The 23651-nt window shown below is 42.9% G+C and overlaps 1 long non-coding RNA gene across 1 annotated transcript; it reads left to right on the forward strand.

The window, feature by feature from the left end:
• The first annotated feature begins 18414 nt into the window (after positions 1–18414).
• On the forward strand, positions 18415–19804 carry LOC129626254 (uncharacterized). The gene is made up of 2 exons (XR_008701869.1): positions 18415–18552; positions 19293–19804. It is a non-coding gene; the product is annotated as an uncharacterized LOC129626254 (long non-coding RNA).
• Positions 19805–23651: the final 3847 nt, after the last annotated feature.

Raw genomic sequence — 23651 nt, forward strand, 5'->3', positions numbered from 1 at the left:
AGAGGGAGGTGGAAGACTTCAGAAGTCAGGGGTAGTCTGTCCTGAGAAGGCCCCATAGGGTCCTTCCCAACTCAGAACTGGGTCTTCATCACCTCAGTCCCTGTCCCCTCCCTCCAGGCCAACACAGAGCAGGGTGCCCAGTGTGTTCCTTCCGTGAAGGCCAGCCTGCCTCTGCACAGCACAGGGTGATGGGGAAGAGCACAGGCTGCCTGCATTCAAACCCTGATGCTCCCACTTACCGCTGTGTGACCTTGGGCAAGTTACCTAACCTCTCTGTACCAAACCAGGGAGAATAATAGTAAATACTTGCCTAATATTAATAGGATCATTGTGATAATTAAGTGCATTGATAAAGTTCTTCCCAATGTCTGGGTGTCCCTTGTGGCTCAACTGGTAAAGAATCCACCTGCAATGCAGGAGACCTGGGTTTCATCCCTGGGTTGGGAAGATCCCCTGGAGAAGGGAAATGGCCTGGAGAATTCCATGGACTGTATAGTCCATGGGGTCGCAAAGGGTTGGACACGACTGAGCGACTTTCACTTTTCACTTTCCAAATGTCTGGCCTAATGTGGCTGTTTAAGTGTTTGTTAAATGAAGACATGAAAAAAAGAGAAATTTTCCATCTGAACAGCTGAGGGCAAGGCCCAGCCCTGTTTTTTGACCACCATCTCCTGAGTCAGGAGTCAGCAAATTACAGCCTCCCCACCGCCGGGTCTTGTAGGTAAAGTTTGGCGCACAGCCACACCCCTGGTTTGTGTGTAGTCTAGGGCTCCTTCCGCACTGCAGGGCAGAGTACAGACCATTTACTCTCTGGCCTTTCCTGGAGTGACCTTACTGACCCTACCCTGAGTCTTCTGAACTCACCATCCACAGGGGTCTGCCACAGCTGCCAAGCAGACTGCTCTGACCTGGCAGAAAGTGGCTTCTGTGGGTGTCACCCATTTAACTGCCTCAACTATCCTCTCTGCGAAAACCCCTTGCCTCCCAGGGATTTCCTGGGCCTTCTTCATGGTCCTGGAGAGCTCTGGGAGAGGTCAGGCCCGGCAGGTTGAAACAAGACTGTCTCACTGAGCATTAGAACAGTCTGGGCCTACGGGGTTTGTTCCTTCCTCCATCTGATCATTCATCACAAGTTTTCTGAGAGGCAACCATGGGCAGGGCCAACATGCAGCAGTAAAGTGACAACACAAACAAAAGCATTAACACAAAGGAAAAAATGAATTAGACTTTATTAGGAGGCTATTTCATGTAACTTGATGATGTTTCCAACTTTGCTGGTGAGGCACAGGGATTCTGAGTTATTTCAGAAGACAAAGAGGAATTCCTTGGTGGTCCAGTGGTTGGGACTCAGTGCTTTCACTGCCAAGGGCATGGGTTCTACCCCTGGTCGGGAAACTAAGATCCTGCAAGCTGTGCGTGCGTGCTAAGTCACTTCAGTCGTGTCTGACTCTTTGGACCCTATACTCTTTGTGACTCCTTTGTGACCCATATGGTCAGGAGTATAGCCTGCCAGGCTCCTCTGTCCACAGGATTCTCCAGGCAAGAGTACTGGAGTGGGTTGCCATGCCCTCCTCCAGGGGATCTTCCCAACCCAGGGATTGAACCCAAGTCTCCTGCATTGGCAGGAGTGGGTTCTTTACCACTAGTACCACCTGGGAAGCTGTGCTTGCAGCCAAAAAAAATAAAGGAAAATGAAGAAACAGAGAGAGCCCACTTGAGAAAATTAACAAGGAGATCCTGGTAAAACCCTGGTTCTCTTACTTACTGGGCCTTTACTGGCATGTGACCCTGGAGAGTGATCTCACTGAGCACACAGGGGCAATTGGACACAGAGGGCAGGAAGGGGTGCCCAGCAGCCACCTGAGCCCAGCCCTGGGTGCCATCTGTTCACATCCGCCAGCAGAAGACTTGATGAACCCACCGCCCAGAGGCAGAGACAATCATCTGAAAATGCAGGGAATCAAAACAATGCAACCTGCAGATGCTTTACTCAAAGCACAAGCCGTGCCAAATAGGAATGTTAATTCAAAAGAACAAAAAGAAAAGCTTAACCTTTATGTACTTATTTAGACCTTCCTAGCAATATAAGTCTGCCGTCTACTGGAGAGACAATTGGAGTTTTTTTTTAATGTTTATTTTATTTTTATTTATTTATTTTATTTTAATGTTTATGTGTCAGGCCTTTATTTTTTATTTTATTTATTTTTTAATTTCAATGTTTATTTATGCATCAGGTCTTAGTTGTGGCCTAAGAAGATCTTTGTTGCATCATGTGGGATCTTTCGCTGCAGGACAGGGACTCTCTTGTGGCTCACAGGCTCCAGAGCGCACGGCTCAGTAGTTGTGATCTATGGGCTTAGTTGCTCCTTGGCATGTAGGATCTTAATTCCCTGGCCAGAGATTGAACCCTGTGTCCCCTGCATTGCAAGGCACATTCTTATTTTTTTTTTAATTTTAAATTGGTTTGGACTTTATTTATTTATTTTTTAATTTTAAATTGGTTTGGACTTTATTTATTTATTTATTTTTTTTATTTTATGCAAGGCACATTCTTAATAACTGGACCACCAGGGAAGTCCCCGACAATGGAAGTTTAATCAGCCTGTGTGGCTGGATGTCCTCACTTGGGAAAGAACAACCTAGGGTGGCTGGGTCTTGGCAACTGAAGACCAAGTTGTCAAAATGGAGCAGGTTTCTCTAGAAGTAGCAGGATTCAAGGCGAGGGACAAAGATCTTAATAGTCAAAGATTGGTGGCCATTAAAACAAAGAAAACTGCCACAAAAGGTAAAACTACCTATTGTATGGGCTGGTGGTTAGGACTGGAGTTGAACATCCTTCAGATATTAGGCACGTGAATGTGTGGTCACTAGTATGATTATTACTGCTGTTAAGTAGTGAATGATTTGAATGTCCCATCTAGTCAGTTCTTTTAGCTCTGATAGAACTTCAGTATCATGTAGCTTTTAAATCTGGGGCTTTTGGTCAACTCTAAGCCTGGCCTGATCCTAGGAATTCCTATTGTTGCTACAGGACTTGCTATCAGTCAACAGGACCAAAAAAAAAAAAAAAAAAAAAAAATTATTTTCAAGAACCTAGAAAGTAGGTGGTATCTTGGCATCAGCCTAGTTTTATTCCCTCTCTGAGCCCAAGGCTGACTGTTGGCGGGGTTCTTGAACTTCAGTCTTCTGTTTTTTAATTCACTTTGCTTTTTCTTAAACACCACCCAGGTTTTCTGCTGGATCCCACGGAAAGAGTGCCTAGCGGTACCCTGTCTCATGCTTGGGACAAGTTGACATGTGTAAGACAGAGCTGCCAGCCAAGGGGCCTCGGGACTGGGGTTAAACCAGACTCTTGCTTCTTTACCGCTGCCTGCAAAATAAAACCTCTGGGCTGAAGGGTGGCAGGTCCCAGTGAAGGGTGGTGATTCTTGGATCATCTATGTTTTTCTTGGCTGGAGGCCAGAGCCAACATACTCAGGCAACATTTGCAGAGAAAAGTCCTTATGTTTGCTTACTTTGCTTTCTTGCTCTTTCTCATCAAGATTTAAACAGTGCTGAGCCTGACAATGAGCAGATTTAGGGAAAAACAGCAATAACAACCTGGAAAATGAGCTGGGGAGCCCTGTTGACTGGGGACTGACAGGCTCAGAGGCCCTCCGGAGGTGGTGACTTTTGGACTTTCAATTGAATCCCTGCTGTGTCCCACTGTCTTTTCCCTTACCTTTCCCATCCTGGGCTCTGGAATTAAGGTCCAGAATTGAGGGCTGTTCTGAGCATGAGGTGAACAGAAATGTGATGTATCCATTTTTTCTGGTGTCCTAAGAAAGAGACACCTGAATTTAGCCAAGAGAATAATTTTTCTGAGGCTAAGAAAGAAAAATGCCCGTGTGGAACATGTATTCTCAGAGATGTTATATTATGACCTACTATGTGTCCTGTGGGCTTCCCCTGTGGCTCAGATGGTAAAGAATCTGCCTGCAATGTGAGAGACCTGGGTTAAATCCCTGGGTCGGGAAGACCCCCTGGAGGAGAGCACAGCAACCCACTCCAGTATTCTTGCCTGGAGAATCCCATGGACAGAGGAGCCTGGTGGGCTATAGTCCATGGGGTCACAGAGAGTCGGACACAACTTAGCAACTGAGCATGCCTCACACATGTGTCCTGCACTGTTTAGAAATTACCTAAAATGAATCAAACCATGGAACTTAAGCTAGTTGCAGAGCCTCTGAATAGAGGTGATATGGAGGTCTAGGGTATTATTTTAGTCCTATCACGCCACTGTCAATAATTATATTTACTTTTATTCATGATTAATTAGATAGCAATATCACTTGTGCTTCTTTTCTTGCAATGAGATGGGGAAAATACAAGGTGAGCCTGAAGCATAAATTTTTTTTTAAACTGGGGTATATGCGATTTACAATATTTTGTAAGTTTCAGGTATACAACATAGTGATTCACAATTTTTAAAGGTTATACTCCGTTTACAGTTATTATAAAATATTGGCTGTAATCTCTGATGTACAATGTATCCTTGTACCTATTTATTTAATATATAGTAGTTTGTATCTTTTAATCCCTTATCCCTATTTTGCCACTTCCTCCTTCCTTCCCCCTCCAGTAACGACTAATTTATTCTCTATGTCTGTGAGTCTGTTTCTTTTTTGCTATATTCACTATCTTGTTTTATTTTTTAGATTCCACATTTTTAAAGTATTTCTTTGGCTGCACCAGATCTTTATTTGTTTATTTGGCTGCACACAGTTGTGGTGTGTGAGACTTTTTAATTGAGGCCTTCAAACTCTTAGTTGTGGGCATGTTTAGTTCCTCAACCAGGGATCAAACCCTGGCCCCCCTGCATTGGAAACACAGGGTCTTAGCCACTGGACCACCAGTGAAGTCCCCTAGATTCAACATTTAAGTGATATCATGTAGTATTTCTTTCTCTTATTTCACTAAGCATAATACCCTGAAAGTTCAACCATATTGCTACAAATGGCAAAATGTCACTCTTTTTTAAGGCTGAGTAATATTCCATTATATATATGTGTCAAATCTGCTTTATCCACTCCTCTGTTCATGGTCACTTAGGTAGTTTCTATATCTTGGCTGTTGTAAATAGTGCTGCTATGAAGAGTCTGAAGCATCTTGTCAGGCCAGTAAGGGAGGAAGTACTTGAAAAGAATGGGGATGTGGCAGATGGTTCAGAAACATGACAGAGCTTCTAATGGCCAAAGCTGGAGCAATAGAAGCAATAAAATAAATAACAATGTTGAATTATAACCCATAGAATAAAATAAATATCCATTAGCACATATTGATATAAGTAAATAAAGTTTTAAAAATTAATAAGTAAATAAGGGAGAAAGGCCAGCTCTTCCTTATAAAAGATTTCTAATTAATAAATGTAGAAAGAAAGAGGGGAACAGAAATCTCCTGGAGAAAATCAATCTAATAGTTCTCAGATCCACAAATGAATGTTCAAGTTGTCAGCAAAAGTTTGTGGAAAAACAAGATATTTGCAGTCTCAAGTATCCCCACCCACAAGATATTTATTAATTACAAAGAGGAAAACAGTAATCTTATGGTCAAGAGACAGCACCATAACCAAGTGATCAAAGGCAATACCACTGTAAAAAGATGTCAACATGCTGCTCCCCTGATAGGATACAAACCCAAATGGAGGGTGTCCTGCTAAATAAGTGGCCAGTGCTTTTCAGTAATGCCCAAGTCATGAAAGATAAGGGAAGATAGGGAAAGTCACAGATCTAAGGAGATTAAGGCTATATGACAGCCAAATGCAGATGTGGGAAAACTGGTCAAGTCCAAATAAAGTCTGCAGATGGATTAATAGTACTGTACCCATGACTACTTCTTAACTTTTATATGATTATGCTAGATAGTAACATTAGGGGAATCTGGGTAAAGGGTAAGTAACCAACTTTTCTCTAAGTCGAAAAATATTTTTAAAGGACAGAATACATTTGAAAGTAGGTCTATTTTATGTTTAATAGGAAGAGAGTTACCTTTAGCTTCAGAACAGTCTGATTTTACAAAGCACCTGCTTATCATGGACTTAGAGTTATCAAGAGTTGCAAACATGTGTATCTAAGGAGAAAGAGCCAGCTGTCAGGGTAGCCGAGACCTTTCTTCTTGCTTGGACACTTCAGTTCAGTTCAGTTCAGTCACTCAGTCGTGTCCAGCTCTTTGCGACCCCATGAACTGCAGCACGCCAGGGCTCCCTGTCCATCACCAACTCCTGGAGTTCACTCAAACCCATGTCCATTGAGTCGGTGATGCCATCCAACGATCTCATCCTCTGTCAGCCCCTTCTCCTCCTGCCCTCAATCTTTCCCAGCATCAGGGTCTTTTCAAATGAGTCAGTTCTTCTCATGGGGTGGCCAAAGTATTGGAGTTTCAGCTTCAACATCAGTCCTTCCAATGAATACCCAGGACTGATCTCCTTTAGAATGGACTGGCTGGATCTCCTTACAGTCCAACGGACTCTCAAGAGTCTTCTCCAACACCACAGTTCAAGAGCATCAATTCTTCAGTGCTCAGCTTTCTTTATAGTCCAACTCTCACATCCATACATGACTACTGGAAAAACCATAGCCTTGACTAAACGGACCTTTGTTGGCAAAGTAATGTCTGCTTTTTAATATGCTGTCTAGGTTGGTCATAACTTTCCTTCCAAGGAGTAAGCGTCTTTTAATTTCATGGCTGCTGACTCAGTATTTCCAGGTCATTTTCATTTTCCAGATTTGTAATGAATCTGTGGCACATAAGTATGACAAATAATCACAGTTCTTTGCATCGGGTCATACGACTTGTACCAAACATTATTCTTTAAAAAAAGAAAAAAGGCAATACAGAAACCATTTGGTGTGCATTTTGTTTATCTGAAATCAGACATCACATTGACCCTATAACTTCTGGCCTCACAGTGGTGCATCAAAGTCCTCAGACTACATACAGATAGAGCACATCCCTCAACACAGCTGGTTACAGGGACCCAACTGATAGAAAGAAAAATAGAGAACAAGGGAGTTTTCCCTAGTAACTAAACAGTTAGGACTTTCTGAGAGAAAAATTCAAATTCCAAGTAACCAGAAAGTTTCACAGGTCATGTGGGTATGAATATCACTGTAATCAACAATTAACAGAATATTTGTGTGGTGCCTTTTGTATTGTATCAACTGAAAAGAGTGGACTACTCCCCTTATCTTTTGTAAGCTTTTCAAAGAAACACTTTTTTTTTTTTTTTTAAGGAAATTGTATTTTTAACAAAGGTGCTATGTATTCTCTCTTGGTCTGTGAAATTTAACATTGGTCAAGTAGGGGAAAATTGGCCCCAGGCAGAAACACCATGAACAGTTGTACATGTTGAGCACTGCAAAAATGGCACCCCAGTGAAGGGCTAGTGGGCCTGAAACCCGTTCTTCTTTCTGCCCTCCAGGCTGCATGACTGAGAGTCATATCCGCCCAGAGGAGTGGTTGCCTTATTCTAATTACACAAAGGCGCTGAGTAGGCTGATGTTGACTTTAGCAGTAGGTGTGGTGTGACCAGTGTGGGAAGTAGATTGGGAATTATAAGTTTGGTGTGGCAGAAGGGATTTTGATGATCTATAACTGTTGAAAACGCTTTATTATTTTATGGCAAATGTTTCTTTCTAAATCCAGAGTTTTTATTGAAAGAGTAAGGCTCTCTGTTGGGCTTCTTTAGTGACTCAGTGGTAAAGAACCCGCCTGCCAATGCAGGAAATGCGGGTTCATTCCCTGGGCAGGAAGATTCCCCTGGAGAAGAAAATGGCAGCCCACCCCAATATTCTTGCCTGGGAAATCCCATGGATGGAAGTGCCTGGTGGGCTACAGTCCATAGGATCACAAGAGAGTTGGTGACATGACTTAGTGCCTAAACAACAAGGCTCTCTGCCATCCCAGAAACCCACCATGTTCCTCACATGTCACTCAGAAATTTCCTATATACATATTTGTATGCACATAAATTTGTATAATTGGCAGCTTATTATTACATCCTTTGCTTTCTAAAAACATTAAATAATATTCTTTTATTAATCTGATAAAATATATATAATATAAAATTTGCCATTTTAACCATTTTTAAGTGTACAATTCAGTGACCTTAAGTATATTCATTATTGTACAGCCATACTACTTATTATGTTCAGAATTCTTTCATTGCCCCAAACTGAAATCTATTCCCAGTACATAAGAACTCCCTATACCCCTCTGCCCCCAGCCCATGGTGATTGCCATTCTACTTTCTGTCTCTATGAATTTGACTATTTCAGATACCTCATGTAAGTGAAATCATACAATATTTGTCCTTTTGTATCTTTATTTCACGTCAAATAATGTCTTCAAGTTCCATTCAAATAATGTCATTTATGTGGCAGTGTATATTAGAATGTCATTTCTTTTTCAGGCTGAATAATATTTCAGTGTATGTGTGTGAGTGAGTGTATCTCATATCTTGTTTATCCATTCATCTGTCAATGGATACTTGGGTTGCTTCAGCCTTTTTGGCTACTGTGGATAGTACTGCTACAAACATGGGTGTACAAATCTCTCTCCAAGAAGCCCTGCTTTTTTATAGACCCTGCATATAAACCCCAAAGTGGAATTGTTGGATCATATAATAATCTTATTTTTTAGTTTTCAAGGAATCACCAAGCTGTTTTCCAGAACAATTGCACCATTTTACATTTCCACCAACAGTGAATAGGTGTTCCAATCCCTTCACATCCTTGCCAACACTTGTTCTTTTCTGGGTTTTTGATAATAGCCATCCTTATTGCTGTAAGGCTGTATATATCACTGTAGTTTTGATTTGCATTTCCTTAATGATGAGTGACATTTGAGCATTGTTTCATGTGTTTATTGATCATCTGTGTATAGTTGAATGTTTTCCCTGCACCATTTGTTGAAAAGACTGTCCTTTCCCCATCAATAGTGTTAGTCCCCTCGTCAAAAATCATTTGACCCTGTATGTGAGATTTATTTCCAAGCTCTCTATTCTGTTCCAGTGGTCTGTATGTCTGTCTTTATGCCAGTACCATACTGAAAGTATGAATCCTCCAACTCTGTTTTTTTTTTTTAAGATTGTTTTAGCTATTTGCAGTCTCTTGAGAGTCTATATGAATTTAAGAATGAATTTTTCTATTTATGCAAAAATATCTTTGAGGTTTTGATAGGGAGTTGGTGATGGACAGGGAGGCCTGGCGTGCTGCGATTCATGGGGTCGCAAAGAGTCGGACACGACTGAGCAACTGATCTGATCTGATTTGATCTGATACTTGACTCTATATATCAGTTTGGGTAATAGTAACATCTTGATGATATTAAGTCTTCCAATCCATGAACACAAAATGCCTTTCATTTATTTGTGTCCTTAGTTTCTTTTAGCAATGTTTTATACTTTTCAGTATGTAAGTCTTTCACCTCCTTGGTTAAATTAATTCCTAAGTATTTCATTCTTTTTGTGCTACAGTAAATGAGATTATTTTTTTAATTTCCTTTTTACTCTGTTCATTGTTAGTGTATAGAAACACAACTGATATTTGTGTGTTGATTGCATATCCTGCAGTCGATGGGATCACAAGGAGTCGGACACAACCAAGCGACTTAACTGAACTGACTACCTCTTACTTTTTAAAACGTATGCCTTGGGGCTTTTTCACACAATAAATATTTGGACATGCCTCGTCATACTCTGGATAGCATTTCATTGTGTGGATATCCTAGTTTGGTTCAGTTCAGTCGCTCAGTCGTGTCCGACTCTGTGACCCCATGAACCACAGCACTCCAGGGTTCCCTGTCCATCACCAACTCCCAGAGTCCACCCAAACCCATGTCCATTGAGTCGGTGATGGATATCCTAGACCTGAGACCAAAGACATCTGTTTTCATATTTGACTGAGCATAGTTTTAAAGAAGGGCCTACATAATAAACTCTGTGCTGCTTCTTGGCCCTGGAAGTCTAAAATACTATCTGGCTCTTTAAGAAACAGCTTGTCAGTCCCCATTCTAGAGCACACTTGGCCAGGCTCTTACTGAAAGGCCAGTTGAATTGTTTCCAGTTTAGTGCTATTAAAAACAATTTTCAGTTATGGAATTTTGCCCTCAGAATCTGTAGAGGAAGAAGTGCCGGATGCAGAGGTACACGCGTCCAGTTTTTGACACTGAACACCAAAGGGCCTTGGAGAACACAGAGTCCTTGGCCTCTCACCAGCACCGCCTCTGGTGGTGTCCAAAACCTGCGTCCAACGTGGATTATCCGTCATTTCAATTTTTATTGTCTGGTTGGGATTTCCATTGCTTTTATTGTGAATTAGGTTGAGCACCTTTTTATATATAAACTACCTGCTCTTATCTTTTGTTGACTCTTCTTTCAGATGTTGGATTACGGATATTAACCAGCTCTTTCTGATTTTTAAGTAACAGTTGTTCTTTCAGTAGTAAGGCAGTTAGGCCTTTGTTGTTTTAGTAGCGAATGTTTTTTCCAAGTCTGTCATTTCAAAACACTTTTAGAAATAACTATTTTTCCCTAAATAAACTTTTTTCCTTAGAAAATTAATCTGCTGTAAAAAAATATAGTTAATGTACAGTATTATATGTTGCTGCTGCTGCTAAGTTGCTTCAGTCGTGTCTGACTCTGTGCGACCCCATAGACGGCAGCCCACCAGGCTCCCCCGTCCCTGGGATTCTCCAGGCAAGAACACTGGAGTGGGTTGCCATTTCCTTCTCCAATGCATGAAAGTGAAAAGTGAAAGTGAAGTCGCTCAGTCGGGTCCAACCCTCAGCAACCCCATGGACTGCAGCCCACCAGGCTCCTCCGTCCATGGGATTTTCCAGGCAAGAGTACTGGAGTAGGGTGCCATTGCCTTCTCCGGTATTATATGTTACAGGTACACAATATAGTGAATCACAATTTTTAAAGGTTATACGCCATTTATAGATATTATAAAATATTGACTGTAGTCTGCATACTGTACAATATATTCTTATAGCTTATTTTATACATAATAGTTTGCACCTCTTAATCGTCTATAAAAACTTTATGGGTATGAAAACGTAGCAACCTTTTCCTTTATGGCTTTTGGGTTTTATGTCTTATTTAGAAAAATCTTCCCTATTTGGAGATGATTTAAAAAAAAAAAACCCTCAAGCTTCTTTCCGTGCTTTTATGTTCTCAAAGTACTTTTCTCCATCTGGAATTTTCTTCAGTGTAAGGAGCACGCCATGGCTCCAGCTGGCACTCAGCTGTCCTAGAGTCATTTATTGAATAATATACCTTTTTATCATTGCTTTGAAATGTCATCTTTCCATATGTGTTGGGGTCCATTTCTGGACTCTTATTTGTCTCGTTGATCTCACTGTACATTCTATGCTATTTCAAGCACCTTTAAGTAAGCGTAGTTTTATGTGTGCTTAGTCACTCAGTCACGTCCGACTCTTTGCGACCCCGTGGACTGTAGCCCGCCAGGCTCCTCCGTCCATGGGTTTCTCCAGGCAAGAACACTGGAGTGGGGTGCCAGTCCCTTCTTCAGGGGATCTTCCCAAGCCAGGGATCAAACCCAAGTCTCCCACATTGCAGGCAGATTCTTTACCAACTGAGCCACCAGGGAAGCCCAAGAATACTGGAATGAGTAGCCTATCCCTTCTGCAGGGATCTTCCCGACCCAGGAATCAAACTGGGGTCTCCTGCATTGCAGGCAGATTCTTTACCAGCTGAGCTACCAGAGAAGCCCTAGTTATTATTATTCAGAAGGGCAGTCTCACCTATTAGCCTTCTTTTATAGAGTTTTCTTGGCTAGTTTTGCATGATATGAACTTTATTTTTTTAATGTCTAAATTTTTTCCTATTTTCTTTGTGTAAATCTTATACTTCTACTTATTTATTTCTGGCTGCACTGGGTCTTCTTTGCTTTGTGCAAGCTTTCTCCAGTTGTGGTGAGTGGGGGCTGCTCTAGTTGCCGTGTGCTGGCTTCTCACTGAGGTGGCTTCTTTGGTTGCAGAGCACGGGTTTTATGCACACAGGCTTCAGTAGCTGCAGGCACATGGGCTTAGTTGCTCCGCAGCATGTGGGATCTTCCTGGACCAGAGACTGAACTCATGTCCCCTGCACAGGCAGGTGGATTTTTAACAACTCTACCACCAGGGAAGTCCTCATATGAACTTTAGAATCAGCTTGTCTAATTAAGAAATAGATATTTTTTATTGAGATTGCATTAAATTTTTAGATAAGTATGGCAACCCACTCCAGGATTCTTGCCTGGAGAATCCCATGGACGGAGGATGAGTAACAGTCCATAGGGTCACAAAGAGTTGGACATGACTGAAGTGACTGAGCATAGGGAGGAAGAAGCATAATGTCAGTTCTTGTTATTAAAAAATAGGGTGTATTTTGCTATTTGCTCAATATTTTTTAAGTTTTACTGGAGCTATAAAGTTTTGGTTCATTTAAATTCATCTTAACTGAGTTTATTCCTAGATATTCTGTCTTTTGTGGGCATTGCAAGTGAATTTTCCTTCTGTTATATTTTCCAACAGGTTCCTTGCACATCAGAAAGCCATTGCTTATTGAATGTTAAATTTGTAACTAGTCACATTACTGAATTTTCTTTTTATTTCTATTCATTTTTCAGTTGAATCTCCCAGATACACAATCGTATCACCCACAAGTAGCGATTCTTTCACCTAAAATTTAACTTATATAGTTACTTTTACTGTAAGATTTCATTACAGGGCCATGCAAGGGTTTTCCAATTTGTTGTCTTTGAAGGCTGAGTCTACAGCTGGGACAGGCAGGGTCCAGGTACTCTGCTTTCCACCCTGGGAGCCCGTGGAGGAGTCCCCTGAGCATAAAACTTAACAGAGAGGAGCTCTAAGCAGAGGGTCATACCTGGAGGTGAGAAAACCACTGGGCATCTCCCATCTGACCTTCCTTTCTGTACCCTTGAGCAACATTTTCCATATCTCTGTTGAAATGAAGATGGTTCAGATCACTCAAGTCATACCAGGCTTCAACTGAGTGATTCAAATACTGAGATTCTTTCAATATTGAAGGCATGTTCCCCGCTTTTAAAGCTACTAATCCCAGGCAGGAGTAAATTGGCACAGTTACCTTGGAAACCTGTTTGGCATCATTTCCTAAGTCTTAAATCACCTCTAGCCTCTGATCCAGCAATTTCACTCCTAAGTTTTTATGCTCAAGAGAAATGAAATGCTCACACCTAGAGTCAATTAATCTATGACTAAGGAGGAAAGGATACACAATAGAGAAAATACAGTCTGTTCAGCAAAGCTGGGAAAGCTGGACAGCCTCATATAAGTCAGTGACGTTAGACCCACTCACACCATATACAAAAATAAATTCAAAGTGACTTAAAGACTTAAACATAAAACACCATAAAACTCCTAGAAGAGATCATAGGCAAAATGCTCTCTGACATAAATCGCAACAGTGTCTTCTTAGGTCAATCTCCCAAGGCAACAGAAATAAAAACAAAAATAAACAAACAGGACCTAATCAGATTTACAAGCTTCTGCACAGCAAAGAAAGTAATAAACAAAAGGAAAAGACCACCTACAGAATGGGAGAAGATATCTGCAAACAAGGTGACCGACAAGGACTTAATCTCCAAAATACAAACAACTCCTACAACCCAGCAAAAAAAAAAGCAAACAACCCAATCGAAAAATGGGAGAAGACCTAAATAGACAATTCTCCAAAGAAGAAATACAGAAAGTCAACAAGCAAGTGAAAAGATGCTCAGCATCACTAATTATTAGAGAAATGCAAACCAAAACCACAATGAGGTATCACCTCACACTGGTTAGAATAGCCATCATTAAAAATTCTACAAATAATTAATACTGGAGAGGGTATGGAGAAAAGGGAACCCTCCTACACTGATGGTGGGAATGTAAATTCATGCAGCACTATGGAGAACAGTATAGAGGTTGCTCAGAAACCTAAAAATAGAACTACCTTATGACCCAGCAATCCCACTCCTGAGCATATATCCAAAGAAAACTGTAATTCGAAAAAAATACATGCACCCCAATGTTCATAGCAGCACTATTCACAATAGACAAGACATGGAAACAATGTGACAGATGAGTGGATAAAGATGTGGTACATGTATACAGTGGAATACTATTTCAGCCATAAAAAGTGAGATGCCATTTAAAATAACATGGATGGACTTAGCGATTATCACACTGAGTAAAGTAAGTCAGAGAAAGACAAATACAATCACTTATATGTGGAATCTAAAATATGACCCAAATGAACATATCCAAAAAATAGAAACAGACTCACTGACATGGAGAACAGACTCGTGGTTGCCAAGGGGAGGAATGGTGGGGGACAGATGGGTTGGGAGTTAGGGATTAGCAAATACAAGCTATTACATACAGAATGGATAAACAATAAGGTCCTACTGTAGAGCACATAGAAATATAGTCAGTATCCTGTAACAAACCATAATGGAAAAGAATGCACATATGCATGTAACTGAATCACTTTGCTGTCCAGCAGAAATTAACCCAATTATAAATCTACTATACTTAAATAAAAAGTAAGAAGAGCGACAAGTGAGCGTACAGAGTCTCCAGTGTCACAGGCAGGAACATTTTCAGTATTTCTGCTGGCTCCATCTTCCAATCAAAACCAACTCAAATGTCCATCAGCAGAAGGACAGATAAACTGTGATCTATTCACTCAACAGAATCTTTCTTAGCAGTGAAAATGCCTGGCAGAGACATTCACTATGATAATGACCATATTCCTGCCACACTCACAGTGTGACTGGCTCCACAGATGTGATATAAGCCCAGAAGCCAGACCTGGCAGAGGGCACACTGCGGGTTTCTACTATGAACTACTTTTGTGTATCTTCAAAATTCTCCATAATAAAGGTTTTATTTTTTCCAGCTGCCCTGAAAGAAAAAGGTAAAGAAACATGTAAAGCCATTTAGAAAAATTTCCATCAAAACTGCTAAAATTAAGTCTGACAGTTGAAGAAGAAAAAAATGGAAGGAAAACAGTAAAGCATTTTACAAAAACATTAACCCAAAATATTATTTAAGAAGTTTTTGCTGTATGGAGGAGTGGGGTGGCATCGTCTGTGACCTGAATCGGGCAGCCTGGAAGAACTGGCCATGCTTATTCACTCACTGTGGGTGGGCCACAGGGACCAACCTCTAGGGCAGAGGGACAGTGCGCCCTGCATCTGCCACTCACCTGTGCCCACACTGCTCAGCTCTCCTGGTTCTAGACCAGCATCCACTTCAGTGTGTCATGAGGAATTAGAATCACGAACACAGGTGCTCTCACTTCTTGCAGGAAACCAAAAGCATGGAGTGTAGGGGGGCAGATTTGCTTTTGGAATGATGCTCTGAGTAGGCAGGGCAAGCAGATGGCAGTTCATTTAGAGAAGCACACAGAGCCCTGAGGTTGGAGTGGTTGGAAGATTAGTTTCACATGATGACTGGCAGCACAGCCCCTGGAGCCAAAGCCTGGAGACCTGTCTATGCCTCAAATCCCTGAATTCAGTATGACCTCGAAGACCAGGGGGACAGAATATGTGGAAAGGTTTAGCAGCCTACTTGGCCTGAAGGATACTTAATGCTGGTACTCAATGAACCTGCTTTCTATTATTACAATCATAATAGATCTGCCCCTTTGTTCTGATATGGGCTTTCCTTGTGGTCACCTGGTAAAGAATCTGCCTGCAATGCGGGAGATCTGGGTTTGATCCCTGGGTTGGGAAGATCCCTGGAGAAGGGAAAGGCTACCCACTCCAGTATTCTGGCCTGGAGAATTCCATGGACGTATAGTCCATGGGGTCGCAAAGAGTCAGACATGACTGAGTGACTTTCACTTTCACCTTTGTTCTGATGTGCCATGGGCCCCTTAAGGATTTCTGGGGCCAGCCCACATTTGCAGAATGACCAGACTCCACTATGGGTGCATTGAGGATCTTTTTGCTAAAGCTTTCATTGATTCAGGCTGCACCTAATCAACTTAGGTAGGCACTCGGAGTTTTTAAATAGCCAAACAGACCTTTAATAACACTTTTATAGATCACATCCAGGGTCATGTGCCACTGTGACACAAACCTCCATTTGCTCTCCTGTGAAATGGGTGCACATCCTCCAGGTGCTAGGAAGGAGAAGCCTGTGGTTAACAGGAATAGATCCTTGCATAAGGGTAAGACTTAGAGGTCCCAGGAAGACGGCCCCGGGTGATTCCTCTCCTCTCTGGGTTTGCCCCAGACTCTTCCTGCTCCTGACTTCCTCGGTGAATCGGCCGGGCGATTCACCAGATTCAGTCTGGAAGCAGGCGTGAAGGGTCCTGCCCATCTTCTCAGACACACAAGATCGCAGATTTTCTTCTCTAGGTCTTGGTGTCTGCCACAGATCCCGGGTACAGGCTGTAGACCGTGGGAGAGTGGATTCCCGCCATCCCCGCCTTCTCCCCATGGGGGTCACCGAGAACACCCTCTGCACATTTGTTTAGTAGGTGTAGCAGTAGACACGTTTCGCCCCAGCAACTTCTTTAGTGTTGTCACTATCATCTCAAGAAAGTCTCATCAAGCTGTTCCATTTACTCCAAAGCAGCGAAACGAAACACTGCTGTGACCAGGGCTCGGCCTGCTCTTGATTTCAAAAGGCCTCGGGCGGCCCCTCCCGAGATCGTCTGGGCTCAGGATGTCCCTCCCTGGTCATGCCCAGATTCTTGATGGATTATTAAGTTTCATGGGAGAAAGCTTTTCTCTGTTATTTGTTTAGCAAATCCTCCTGTTGGGAGATGATTGTAAGAAGCACAGGGAGAAGAAATGCAGTCACATGTGGTCTCCAGAGCTGACCCCTAGTATTCCAGAGGCCCCAGGGGCCAGGTGGGGAAAACGCAGACTAGACTGGGGTGAGATGTTTGCCTAAAGGTCTGCACTCGTTGAGAGCAATGCTGACCACCCCTCAGGGAGTCTCAGACACCCTTGCCGCCAGGTCAGGCAGCAGGGAGGGAGTAGTGGTGGGGACCAGGGTGACCAGGAGAGCCTTGCCCCTTCCAGAGGGAGTCCCCACCTCACCTCAGGCCTGCTTGCCTTGTGGGAATGAATACCAGCTTCACGTTGGACACTTTTTTTTTAATTGAAAAGACATTCAACATTAGTCATCATTAGGGAAATGAAAGTCAAACAACAGTGAGATACCACCTCATCCCCATTAGGATGGGTTATTATTTAAAAGATAATAAAACAAAAAAAATTCGTCTTGGTGAAAATGTAGACAGGCTGGAAATCATGTACACTGTTGATGGGAATGCCGCAAAGTACAGCTGCTAGGTTTATTAAGGATAGAATTATCCTATGATACAGCAGTTCCATTTCTGGATGTATGATTTGAAACAGTGTCTCAAAGAGGTGTTTGTACATTCATGTTCATAGCAGAATTATTCACAATAGCTAAAATGTGGAAGTACCCCCGCTGTCCGTTGATGGATGAATGAATGAATAAAGTGTGGTATATTCACATGATGGAAATCTGTTCAACCTTAAAAAGGTAGAATATTCTGACACGTACTACAACATGGACCTAACAGAACATCATTGACATTATGATACAGGAAATAAGACAGTCACAACCAGACAAATAGCATTGTTATTGTTTAGTCGCCAAGTCATATCTGACTCTTTTGTGACCCTGTGGACTGTCGCCTGCCAGTCTCCTCTGTCCATGGGATTTCTCAGGCAAGAATACTGGAGTGGGTTGCCATTTCCTCCTCCAGGGGATCTTCGCAACCCAGGGATCCAACCCGCGTCTCCTGCATTGGCAGGTAGATTCTTTTTTTTTTTTTTTGGCAGGTAGATTCTTTACCACTGAGTCACCAAGGAAGCCCACAAATCATTCCATTGAACAAGGTACTTAAAATCATAAAATTCATAGAAATTCAGTAGAAAGTAGAACTGTGGTTGCCAGGGGCTGGGGGAGTGGGGAATGGGGAGTTAGTGTTTAATGGGGACAGGGTCTTGTAAGAAGAAAAGAGTTTGGGAGACAGATAGTGGAGATGGCTGCACAACAATGTGAGTGTACTTAATGCCATTGAACTGTACACTCAAAAGTAGTTAAGAAGGTAAATTTTATGTGTATTTTCCCACAATAAAAAGCAAATTGGAAATAAACTTTAAGTATAGCCCACACCAAGGAAGACTTGTCTTTGGACCATTGGAGCCTGAGGCTGCTGGCTTGTCCCCTCTGCTGTGGGCGACGAGCTTCCACAGCAGCCTGGGCACCAAGTCCACTCTCCTCCTGGCCCAGCTGGGTGCCGTTTCCAGAACTGGGGGCACCTGGGTTTGAATCCTGGCTCTGCTTCTCACAGTTGTGAGATGCTGGGAGACTTCTAAGCAGGGGTCAAGGATTACAGAAGCAGCTTTGTCTCTGTGTTTGTCTCCTACCTGAAGGTGCCTGGAGGTTCTGACCCCACATGCCTCAGCCCAGGAAACCTGGGTGATGGCAGAGGTGAGTTCGGCTCCTGCCCACGTGAACTGGTACCTGCACGCTGACCTCAAATGGTGTTTTAGAATCCCAGGCTCTCTTGGAATCTGTGCTTAACAGTTTAAGGGGAGGGCAGGTGTGCATGTGGGCTGAGCTCAACCCTCTGAAGAAAGCGGGGAGGGTGCGTTAGCAAAACAGGTTTTACATAATTTCCCCTTGCAGTTTTCCTGTAGAAATTGCAAGTTTTATTATTTCCTGTTTTCTTTAAGGAATTCCAGTGGACTTGTCTTTCCTGATGGCATAACATTTAGTAAAAGTAAATTAGAATGTTTTTGATAAAAGTAAATGTATGAGTTATATTCTTAAATTATGCCGTCTTTTCTTGGACATTTACTGAGGATTTGAAAACAAATAAGTTGTTCAGGGCCCTGTCCTCAAGGAGCTTACATTCCAGAAAAGAGATAGAAAATTAAAGTACTTTTGTAGCTTCTGTGCAAGGGGGTGCTAGGGGTTGGTGAGTGACTGGCTGGAGGGGAGAGGTCAGGGGACATGTCCTGGTGGATGGGAAGCCCGAGCTGACAGTCTTGGGGACCAGGACTGGGCCAGAGAGTCGGGGGAGGGAAATGGAGAAACACAGGAACAGAGTTCTCAGGCCTGTGATGGAAAACCTCAGATTAGGGCCTGGTATTAAGTGCACATATAGTGAAGCCCACAGAGCCTCAAATGCCTGGGCCACAGCCTCTTCTACCCACCCTGCTCCCCAGGAGGAAGTCCCCCACCCAAACAACCCTCCTTGTCAAGAGGGACCAACACGGATCCTGCTTATTTCTGAGAAGAGGGTGTCAGCCTGTGGCATTGTTCAAACAAGCCAGCCACATCCTCCAGCATGAGCCCGAGGTCACCCTGCCCCTCGATACCACTAAGCCCACCTCCACGAGCAATAGGCTGTTCGGGCCTCCCTGGTGGCTCAGTGGTGAAGAATCCGCCTTCCAGTGCAGGAGACATGGTTCAATCCCTGATCCGGGAAGATCTCACATGCTGTGGAGCAGCTCAGCCCATGCACCACAACCACTGAGCCTGTGCTCTAGAGCCTGGGAGCCACAACTTCTGAGACCACGTGCCACCACCACCGAAGTCCGTATGCCCAGGAACCTGTGCTCCATAACAAGAGAAGCCTCCGCAATGAGAAGCTCGTGCACCACAACTAGAGAGCAGCCCCTTCTTTCAGCAACAAAGACTCTGTGCAGCCATAAATAAATAAAACATTGAAACAGTCTGTTTGCTCTGTCTCCAGTGCAGTCCCCCTGGGGTCCTCCCCCAGCTGTGAGCACAGGTGAGGGTCTCACCCGTTCATTGAGTGTCAGTGTCCTCGGCCATCCCCATAACCTAGGACAGGAATCCCTTCCTCACCAGCAGGATGAAGAGACAGTTAAGCAATGCTCAGAACGATGTGTATGGAGGGCTGTAAATGACAGTTGTTGGGGGATTCCATGAAGCAGGAGCAGTGGATAGCTGCTCAGGAAGTGGGCAGAGGCCAGTTTATGACCATTTTGGTGCCTTTAACCAGGCCGTGCAGACCTTAGTGGCAGGTGCCACTGGAGCTTGCCCAGCAGGGAGGAGGACTGACCCTATCTGAGTGGTAAATGGATGACTCTGGGCAGCATGTGGGCTGGGTTTGGAGGGGCTGAGGCTTGAGGTCAAGCAAGTCTGATTAGGGAGCCACTCTGGACATCCAGGTAAGAGAATGAGGACCTCCACCAGGACTGGGGTGTGGTGGGGAGAGGGGGCCTTGGGAAGGGTTTTGATGTAGGAAATGTAGTCAGTTTGCCTCACTTGATCCAAAGGCAGCAGGTGTGTGTCGAATCCACTAGTGAGTGGGTGTTAAAGGGGCTTTGGCTGGAGCCCAGCAGACCACAGAGGCTGTGCAGGTTAGCTCTTCCCCGGGGTGGCTGGCTTGAGGATGTGTGGGAGCCAGGGGCCCACCTTGCACTTCACTGGCCCAGTGTAGCAGGGAAATTTGTAGGAGGTCACCAGGAGAGCTGAGACGAAGATATGGCCCCCAGGTGATAGTTTTGAACATAACCCCAAAAGACGACGTGATCTCGTGCTCAAGCGCTGACTCAGGCTGGGCGTGCAGAATTCTGAAAAGGCAAACACCATGTCTCTCTCCATTTTCCCATGTGAGATAGGAGTTGGAAGAAAAAAAACTCTCATTTCTTCCCTTTGGGTATGATTAACCTTCAGCATGTTGACTCAAGTATGAATTAACCAACAGATCCAAGTTTAGGTGTTTTATTCCCCCCAAGTTTAGGGAGTGTTTCAATGGTCCTTTGGACTATGACTTCAAGAGAAAATGCAGAAAGATGAGAAACTGAGTGAATGAAATACTAAAGAGCTGGATGGTTGTGGTTCTCAACCCTGGCTGCATGCTAGAAATATCTGGGGAGATTTTTTAAAAATAGTTAAACCCAGGTCCTCACCCAGAGGTTGTGATACAGTTAGAGGGACAGAGCCCTGGCATCTGTATTTATGTTACCACCCCCAGAAAGATTTGTGGAAGGGGTGCCTGCCAGGTTGTTAGCCCAGGAACTGGTGAAAGAGAAAATACCGTTGTGGGTCCAGCAGGCAACATGTTATATTAAAGGACTTCCACAATCACTAGTTTTCATGACCTTGTTTCACTTGCATATCATACTAAACCAGTGCTCAAAACCCTTACTCATTAAATGGTTCTCAGACCAAGCATTTAAGATTTAAGCATTTAAGATTTAAGGGACTTCCCTGGTGGTCCAATGGTTGAGACTTTGCCTTCCAATGCAGGGGGTGCAGGTTCAATCAGGTCGGGGGGCTGACATCCACATGCCTCATGGCCAAAAAATCACAACATAAAACAGGAATGATATTGTAATGATAATGTAATGATATTGTAATGATAATGTATTCAATAAAGACTTTTTAAATGGTCCACATCAGAAAAATCTTTTAAAAATTATAAAATTCTGTTTTTAAAAAAGATTTAAGTATGTGAAATCCTCAAGTTGGCAAAAGAAAACATTCAAGAAGTCTCCACCTTATTGTTCAAGCTTAAGCACATATGAAGCACTTTGGAGGGCCGGTTGTTAACCAGTCTGTTAGCTGGGTTTGGTGAACCACTAGAGAATTAACAAACTGGAAGAAGTACCCCAAACTGTAAAGGTTAGGTGGATGTCTTATAGTCTGATGACAATTTTTGTTTCACCTTCTCCCTGCCCCAGAGTAAACCATAAGTCAAGGCTTACAAGGACTCAGAGGATTTTTTTTTTTTTCCCTAATAAGTCCCCCAAAAGGTGTGGTGGACTCTGGAGAAACCTGCTTTTCGTGTGCTCCTGGGTTCAGCTACTGATTCTTCCTATGGCTCTGAGCAGTTTCTTCTCAGTTTTCCCATCAGTGTAATTATTGAGAGGCACCACACCTCACACACTCACAGCAACATGAAACTCTGCCAAAGACTTTCAAAAACATAGAAAAGTCTCCTTCCCCTCCTCATACATGCTTAAATTCCAGAACAACACATTCATTTACATGGTGGTACAGTGAGCAGAGAAAATTACAGACTCCCAAGTAAATCTGACTAAAGGCATATGTATTTGTATATGACAATTTTTCAATTTTTGTCCTTTGGTTTAGAATACTTAATTCATTCACACTTAAGGCAATTACTGGTGGAGAAGACTCTTGAGAGTCCCTTGGACTGCAAGGAGATCCAACCAGTCCATTCTGAAGGAGATCAGCCCTGGGATTTCTTTGGAAGGAATGATGCCAAAGCTGAAACTCCAGTACTTTGGCCACCCCATTGGAAAAGACTCTGATGCTGGGAGGGATTGGGGGCAGGAGGAGAAGGGGACGACAGGGTATGAGATGGCTGGATGGCATCACTGACTCGATGGACGTGAGTCTGAGTGAACTCCGGGAGTTGGTGATGGACAGGGAGGCCTGGCATGCTGCGATTCATGGGGTCACAAAGAGTCGGACACAACTGAGCGACTGATCTGATCTGATCTCTGATGCTGGGTTTACAGCTGCCACTTTGCTTTTTGTTTTCTATGTGTGTATCATCTCCTTTTTGTTCCTCTCTTCCTTCATTACCACTTATTCTGTGTTGAACAAATATTTAGGATGTCATTTTAACTACTTTTGTTGCTTTTATAATTTTTTGAAAGTTTTCCTCCACTGGTTACTGTAGGTATTTTAATCAACATTTTTAACTTACCAATAATAACTCATTTCAAGCTAATACTGACTTAATTCTGATAAAATATGTCAGTTTTACCCCAGTATGGATCCATTTCCTCCCATTCCTTATGATATTGTCCTAAGTATTACACTCTATGTCTTATGTTGCCTCACATACCACACAATCTTTATTATTTATGAATTATTCTTTTTATGCAATTCTTCACAGGTTTTTATTCCACCTTATTGCTGAAGCTTTCAGGTGGACTCCTGAACTCTCCTAGAGCTGTTTTCATTCCTAGATAGCTGTCTAATTGCTGATCTCTGTCAGGGAATGGAGGTTGGGGTCCCTTCAGTTCAGTTCAGTCGCTAAGTTGTGTCCGACTCTTTGCGACCCCATGAATTGTAGCTCGCCAGGCTCCTCTGTCCATGGGATTCTCCAGGCAAGAACACTGGAGTGGGTTGCCATTCCCTTCTTCGGGGGATCTTCCCAACCCAGGGATCAAGCCTGGGTCTCCCGCATTGCAGGCAGAGTCTTTACAGTCTGAGCCACCAGGGAAGCCTTTATACTTTTAAAGAACAGATCTAACTACTGATTTTTTTCACTTAATAAATTGCAAAAGCAGGGATTTAATTTTAGATAAAAATGTTCATTCAACATATATTGACATATTTATTATATATTATTACAGACAAGTAGAATAGAGAAAAAGAGATGATGCAAGCCACAAAAAGCCTAAATCCTCACGCAAGTTTGGTCCTTGACCTGCTGTGAATTAGGAAAAACGACTTCACTGTGCTGTGTTAGTACTTTTAGTGCCTATTTTAAAGTGTCTATAAAAGGCTTAATTAAAAACATTAAAGTAATTATGTTACTTATCCCTTAGTTCCTCTTTCTGTATAATCACCAT

This window comes from Bubalus kerabau, chromosome 13 (assembly GCF_029407905.1).
Source record: "Bubalus kerabau isolate K-KA32 ecotype Philippines breed swamp buffalo chromosome 13, PCC_UOA_SB_1v2, whole genome shotgun sequence".
NCBI lineage: Eukaryota > Metazoa > Chordata > Mammalia > Artiodactyla > Bovidae > Bubalus > Bubalus kerabau.